Raw genomic sequence first — 7,791 nt, 5'->3', positions numbered from 1 at the left:
TTTTCATTCTATTTTTGCTTTTCAATTGATTTTGTGACTTCACATGATCATCAACCTACAGAAAACATAAAATAACAAAGGAAAATAGATAAATATAACATTGGGTTGCCTCCCAACAAGCGCTTCTTTAATGTCAGTAGCTTGACAGTGGGCTCTCATGGAGCCTTATAGATGTTCAGAGCAATGTTGGAACCTCCCAACACCAAACTTAGAGTTTGAATGTGGGGGTTCAACACCAAACTTAGAAGTTGGTTGTGGCCTTCCAATACCAAACTTAGAGTTTGACTGTGAGGGCTCTGTTTGACTCTGTTTTGAGGGAAGCTCTTCATGCTTCCTTTCCATGGTTATAGAGGGGTATCCTTGAGCCTTAAACACAAAGGATTCTTCATTCACTTGAATGATCAATTCTCCTCTGTAAACATCAATCACAGCCTTTGCTGTGGCTAGGAAGGGTCTGCCAAGGATGATGGATTCATCCATGCACTTCCCAGTCTCTAGGACTATGAAATCAGCAGGGATGTAATGGTCTTCAACCTTTACCAGAACATCCTCTACAAGTCCATAAGCTTGTTTTCTTGAATTGTCTGCCATCTCTAGTGAGATTCTTGCAGCTTGTACCTCAAAGATCCCTAGCTTCTCCATTACAGAGAGAGGCATGAGGTTTATGCTTGACCCTAGGTCACACAGAGCCTTCTCAAAGGTCATGGTGCCTATGGTACAAGGTATTGAGAACTTCCCGGGGTCCTGTCTCTTTTGAGGTAATCTCTGCCTAGTCAAGTCATCCAGTTCTTTGGTGAGCAAAGGGGGTTCATCCTCCCAAGTTTCATTACCAAATAACCTATTATTTAGCTTCATGATTGCTCCAAGGTACTTAGCAACTTGCTCTTCAGTGACATCTTCATCCTCTTCAGAGGAAGAATACTCATCAGAGCTCATGAATGCAGAAGTAAATCCAATGGAATCTCTATGGTCTCATTGTGAACCTCAGATTCCCATGGTTCCTCATTAGGGAACTTATTGGAGGCCAGTTGACGTCCATTGAGGTCTTCCTCAGTGGCGCTCACTGCCTCTTCCTCCTCTCCAAATTCGGCCATGTTGATGGCCTTACATTCTCTTTTTGGATTCTCTTCTGTATTGCTTGGAAGAGTACTAGGAGGGAGTTCAGTAACTTTCTTACTCGGCTGACCCACTTGTGCCTCCAAGTTTCTAATGGAGGACTTTGTTTCAATCATGAAACTTTGAATGGTTTTGATTAGATCAGAGACCATGGTTGCTAAGTCAGAGTGGCTCTGCTTAGAATTTTCTGTCTGTTGCTGAGAAGATGATGGAAAAGGCTTGCCATTGCCAAACCTGTTTCTTCCACCATTATTGTTGTTGAAACCTTGTTGAGGTCTCTGTTGATCCTTCCATGAGAGATTTGGATGATTTCTCCATGAAGGATTATAGGTGTTTCCATAGGGTTCTCCCATGTAATTCACCTCTTCCATTGAAGGGTTCTCAGGATCATAAGCTTCTTCTCCAGATGAAGCGTCCTTAGTACTGCCTGGTGCAGCTTGCATTCCAGACAGACTTTGAGAAATCATATTGACTTGTTGAGTCAATATTTTGTTCTGAGCCAATATGGCATTCAGAGTATCAATCTCAAGAACTCCTTTCTTCTGATTCGTTCCATTGTTCACAGGATTCCTTTTAGAAGTGTACATGAATAGGTTATTTGCAACCATTTCAATGAGTTCTTGAGCTTCTGCAGGCGTCTTTTTCAGATGAAGAGATCCTCCAGCAGAGCTGTCCAATGACATCCTGGACAGTTCAGACAGACCATCATAGAAGATACCTATGATGCTCCATTCAGAAAGCATGTCAGAAGGACACTTTCTGATCAATTGTTTGTATCTTTCCCAAGCTTCATAGAGGGATTCACCTTCCTTCTGTCTGAAGGTTTGGACTTCCACTCTAAGCTTACTCAATTTTTGAGGTAGAAAGAACTTTGCCAAGAAGGCATTGACTAGCTTTTCCCAAGAGTTCAGGCTTTCTTTAGGTTGTGAGTCCAACCATATCCTACCTCTGTCTCTTACAGCAAAAGGGAATAGCATAAGTCTGTAGACCTCAGGGTCAACCCCATTGGTCTTGACAGTGTCACAGATTTGCAAGAATTCAGCTAAAAACTGATGAGGATCTTCGAATAGAAGTCCATGGAACTTGCAATTCTGTTGCATTAGAGAAACTAATTGAGGCTTAAGCTCAAAGTTGTTTGGTCCAATGGCAGGGATAGAGATGCTTCTCCCATAGAAGTCGGGAGTAGGTGCAGTAAAGTCACCCAACACCTTCCTTGCATTGTTGGCATTGTTGTTGTTTTCGGCTACCATGTCTTCTTCTTGTTTGAAGATTTCTGTTAGGTCCTCTACAGAGAGTAGTGCTTTAGCTTCTCTTAGCTTTCGCTTCAAGGTCCTTTCAGGTTCAGGGTCAGCCTCAACAAGAATGCTTTTGTCTTTGCTCCTGCTCATATGAAAGAGAAGAGAAAGAAAATATGGAATCCTCTATGTCACAGTATAGAGATTCCTTGAGATGTCAGAGGAAAAGAAGAATAGAAGGAGGAGGTAGAGGAATTCAAACTTATCAAGAGAGATAGAGTTCGAATTGTTGATAGTGGAGGAGTGTTAGTCCTTAAATAGAAGGATGTGAGAAAAGGGGAAGAATTTTTGAAATTAAAGTAAAAGATTTTAAAAGAATTTTGAAAATTGATTGATGATTTTCGAAAACTAAGAGTGGGAAAGAAATTAAGTGATTTTTGAAAAAGATTTTGAAATTAGAAATCAAAAAGATATGATTGAAAATTAATTTTGAAAAAGATGTGATTGAAAAGATATGATTGAAAAGATATGATGGAAAAAACAATTTAAAAAGATTTGATTTTTAAAATTAATGACTTGGCTAACAAGAAATTTAAAAGATATGATTCAGACATTTAAACCTTTCTCAACAGAAAAGGCAACATACTTGAAATGTTGAATCAAATCATTAATTGTTAGCAAGTATTTTTGAAAAATGGAGAGAAATTGATTTTGAAAATATATGGTTGAAAAGATATGATTTGAAAAAGATTTGATTTTGAAAAATTAAGAAAACTTGAAAAAAAAATTTGAATTAAAAACAAAATCTTCCCTCTCGTGCCATCCTGGCGTTAAACGCCCAGAATGGTATCCATTCTGGCGTTTAACGCCCAAAACTCTACCTTTTTGGGCGTTAAACGCCCAGCCAGGCACCCTGGCTGGCGTTTAAACGCCAGTTTTCCTTCCTCCCTGGGTGTTTTGAACGCCCAGCTTTTTCTGTGTAGTTCCTCTGCTGTATGTTCTGAATCTTCAATTCTCTGTATTATTGACTTGAAAAGACACAAATAAAAATTTTTTTGAATTTTTTAATGATGAGGAATAATCAAAATGCAACTAAAATCAAATAAACAATGCATGCAAGACACCAAACTTAGAAGTTTATATACTATTGACACTAACAAATTGAGAATGCATATGAGAAACAACAAAACACTCAAGACAAGAGAATTTAAAGATCAGAACAAGGGAATCATCAAGAACAACTTGAAGATCAATGAAGAACACAATGCATGCAATTTTTTTGAAAATTAGATGAATGCAATTGACACCAAACTTAAAATTAGACTCTAGACTCAAACAAGAAATATAAAATATTATTGATTTTAAGATTTTATAATTTTTTTGGATTTTTTTCGAAAATTATATGGAAAAGAAAATAAAGAGATTCAAAAATTTTAATAAGAATTCCAGGAATCATGCAATGTTAGTTTAAAGCTTTAGTTTAAAGAAATTAGACATGGCTAGCCAAGCTTCAGCAGGACATTGCATTCAAGAGCTAAATTGATGAGAATCAATCAGCTTTGGTGATGATGAAAACATCACCTTGAAAATCTAGAATTCATTCTTAAAAATTCTAAAGAAAAATACCTAATCTAAGCAACAAGATGAACCGTCAGATGTCCAAACTCGAACAATCCCCGGCAACGGCGCCAAAAACTTAGTGCACGAAATTGTGATCATTAATGGCGCCGTCAACATGGTACGCTCAATTGCAATCTCAACTCTTTATCACAACTTCGCACAACTAACCAGCAGGTGCACTGGGTCGTCCAAGTAATAAACCTTACGCGAGTAAGGGTCGATCCCACGGAGATTGTTGGTATGTAGCAAGCTATGGTCATCTTGGAAATCTCAGTCACGCGGATTCAAATGGTTATGGAGGATTACTGATTAAAAGATAAATAAAACATAAAATAAAGATAGAGATACTTATGTAATTCATTGGTGAGAATTTTAGATAAGCGTATGGAGATGCTTTGTCCCTTCCGTCTCTCTGCTTTCCTACTGTCTTCATCAAATCCTTCTTACTCCTTAATACTCGAGGTACAGCAGAGCTCCACACCTTAATCTATGGTGTGTAGAAACTCCACCGTTGAAATTACATAAGTGATAATAGTGATCATTGGCTTCGGCCCCAGAGAGGGAACCAGAAGAACCAAGATGAAAATACAATAGCAAAAGGTCTTATTTATAGAGAACTAGTAGCTTAGGGTTTACAGAAATGAGTAAATGACATAAAAATCCACCTCCGGGCCCACTTGGTGTGTGCTTGAGTTGAGCATTGAAGCTTCTATGTGTAGAGACTTTTCTTGGAGTTAAACGCCAGCTTTTGTGCCAGTTTGGGCGTTTAACTCCCACTTCTGTGCCAGTTCCGGCGTTTAATGCCGGGCAGTCTTGAGCTGATTTAGAACGCCGGTTTGGATGTCTACTTTCCAATGCAATTGAGAGCGCGCCAATTGGGCTTCTGTAGCTCCAGAAAATCCACTTCGAGTGCAGGGAGGTCAGAATCCAACAGCATCTACAGTTCTTTTTCAGCCTCTGTATCAGATTTTTGCTCAGGTCCCTCAATTTTAGCCAGAAAATACCTGAAATCACAGAAAAATACAAAAACTCATAGTAAAGTCCAGAAAAGTAAATTTTAAATAAAAACTAATAAAAATATAATAAAAACTAACTAAAACATACTAAAAACATACTAAAAACAATGCCAAAAAGCATATAAATTATCCGCTCTCAGTCTGCAGCATGTTTCTGGCGTTGAACGCCAGCTTTCCTCAGGGTGCAATCCTGGCGTTTAAATGCCAGATTGCTGCATGTTTCTGGCGTTCAACACCAGATCCATGCTCTGTTCTGGCGTTGAACGCCAGCCAGCTGCTCCTTACTGGCGTTTAAACGCCAGCAAGCCCTTCTTCCAGGGTGTGCTGTTTCTTCTGCTATTTTTGATTCTGTTTTTAATTTTAGTATTTGTTTTGTGACTCCACATGATCATGAACCTAATAATATATAAAAGAACAATAAAAATAAAAATAGAATTAGATAAACAAAAATTAGGTTGCCTCCCAATAAACGCTTCTTTAATGTCACTAGCTTGACAGTGGGCTCTCATGGAGCCTCACAGGTGATCAAGTCAATGTTGTGGACTCCCAACACCAAACTTAGAGTTTGAATATGGGGGATTAACACCAAACTTAAAGTTTGGTTGTGGCCTCCCAACACCAAACTTAGAGTTTGATTGTGGGGGCTTTGTTTGACACTGTATTGAGAGAATCTTTTCATGCTTCCTCTCTATGGTTACAGAGGAAGATCCTTGAGCTTTAAACACAAGGTAGTCCCCATTTAATTGAAGGACTAGCTCTCCTCTGTCAACATCAATCACAGCTCCTGCTGTGGCTAGGAAGGGTCTTCCAAGGATGATGCATTCATCCTCCTCCTTCTTAGTGTCTAAGATTATGAAATCAGCAGGAATGTAGAGGCCTTCAACTTTTACTAACACATCCTCTACCAATCCATTAGCTTGTCTTACTAACTTGTCTGCCATTTGTAATGAGAATGTGGCAGCCTGTACCTCGAAGATTCCCAGTTTCTCCATTACATAGAGTGGCAAAAGATTTGTACTTGACCCCAGGTTGCACAGAGCCTGTTCAAAGGTCATGGTGTCCATGGTACAAGGTATTAAGAATTTACCAGGATCTTGTTTCTTTTGAGGTAGAGTTTGCTGAACCCATGTATCTAGTTCATTACCAAACAACTTGGCATTCAGCTTCATGATAGCTCCTAGATATTGAGCAACTTGCTCTCCAGTTACATCTTCATCTTCTTCAGAGGAAGAATATTTCTCAGAGCTCATGAATGGCAGAAGAAGGTTTAATGGAATATCTATATGGTCTCCATATGAGCCTCAGATTCCTTTAGGTTTTCAATAAGGAACTCCTTCTTGTCTGGGAGACGTCCCATGAGGTCTTTCTCATTGGGATTCACGTCCTCCCCTTCCTCCTTGGATTCGGCCATATTGACAATATCAGTAGTCTTGCACTCTCTTTTTGGATTCTCTTCAGTATTGCTTGGAGAGTACTAGGAGGAGTTTCAGTGACTTTCTTACTCAACTGGCCAACTTGTGCCTCCAAATTTCTAATGGAAGACCTTGTTTCACTCATGAAACTTAAAGTGGCCTTAGACAGATCAGAGACTATATTTGCTAAGCTAGAGGTACTCTGCTCAGAATTTTCTGTCTGTTGCTGAGAAGATGATGGAAAAGGCTTGCTATTGCTGAGCCTTTTTCTTCCACCATTATTAAAGCCTTGTTGGGGCTTTTGTTGATCCTTCCATGAGAAATTTGGATGATTTCTCCATGAGGAATTATAGGTGTTTCCATAAGGTTCACCCATGTAATTTACCTCTGCTATTGCAGGGTTCTCAGGATCATAAGCTTCTTCTTCAGAAGATGCCTCTTTAGTACTGTTGGATGCATTTTGCCATCCATTCAGACTTTGAGAAATCATGTTGACTTGCTGAGTCAACATTTTGTTCTGAGCCAATATGGCATTCAGAGCATCAACTTCAAGAACTCCCTTCCTCTGAGGCGTCCCATTATTCACAGAATTCCTCTCAGAAGTGTACATGAATTGGTTATCTGCAACCATGTCAATAAGTTCTTGAGCTTCTGCAGGCATTTTCTTTAGGTGAATGGATCCACCTACAGAATGGTCCAATGACATCTTGGAGAACTCAGATAGACCATAATAGAATATATCCAGAATGGTCCACTCTGAAAGCATGTCAGAAGGACACATTTTGGTCATCTGCTTGTATCTTTCCCAAGCTTCATAGAGGGATTCACCATCTTTTTGCTTGAAGGTCTGAACATCCACTCTAAGCTTGCTCAGCTTTTGAGGAGGAAAGAACTTAGTCCAGAAGGCTGTGACCAGCTTACCCAAGAGTCCAGGCTATCTTTAGGTTGTGAGTCCAACCATGTTTTAGCTCTGTCTCTTACAGCAAAAGGGAAAAGCATGAGCCTGTAGACTTCAGGATCTACTCCATTAGTCTTAACAGTCTCATAGATCTGCAAGAACTTAGTTAAAAACTGATATGGATCTTCTGATGGAAGTCCATGGAACTTGCTGTTCTGTTGCATTAGAGCAACTAGTTGAGGTTTCAGCTTAAAATTGTTTGCTCCAATAGCAGGGATTGAGATGCTTCTTCCATCAAACTTGGAAGTAGGATCTAGCTACTTTTTAGGATGTTTTTATTAGTTTTTATGCAAAATTTACATTTCTAGACTTTACTATGAGTTTGTGTGTTTTTTTGTTATTTCAGGTATTTTCTGGCTGAAATTGAGGGACCTGAGCAAAAATCTGATTCAGAGGCTGACAAAGGACTGCAGATGCTGTTGGATTCTGACCTC

The 7,791-nt window shown here is 39.2% G+C and overlaps 2 non-coding genes across 2 annotated transcripts; both read left to right on the top strand.

Annotated features, from left to right (window-relative positions):
* The first annotated feature begins 1,853 nt into the window (after positions 1–1,853).
* Positions 1,854–1,961, top strand: LOC130938029 (small nucleolar RNA R71). The gene has a single exon (XR_009069212.1). It is a non-coding gene; the product is annotated as a small nucleolar RNA R71 (small nucleolar RNA).
* Positions 1,962–7,159: 5,198 nt separating this feature from the next.
* On the top strand, positions 7,160–7,267 carry LOC130938501 (small nucleolar RNA R71). The gene has a single exon (XR_009069664.1). It is a non-coding gene; the product is annotated as a small nucleolar RNA R71 (small nucleolar RNA).
* The last annotated feature ends 524 nt before the right edge of the window (positions 7,268–7,791 follow it).

The sequence above is a fragment of the Arachis stenosperma genome, chromosome 6, assembly GCF_014773155.1.
Source record: "Arachis stenosperma cultivar V10309 chromosome 6, arast.V10309.gnm1.PFL2, whole genome shotgun sequence".
Classification (NCBI taxonomy): domain Eukaryota; kingdom Viridiplantae; phylum Streptophyta; class Magnoliopsida; order Fabales; family Fabaceae; genus Arachis; species Arachis stenosperma.
The sequence above is the reverse complement of the archived record's forward strand: the minus strand, read 5'-3'. Positions and strand labels throughout refer to the sequence as shown.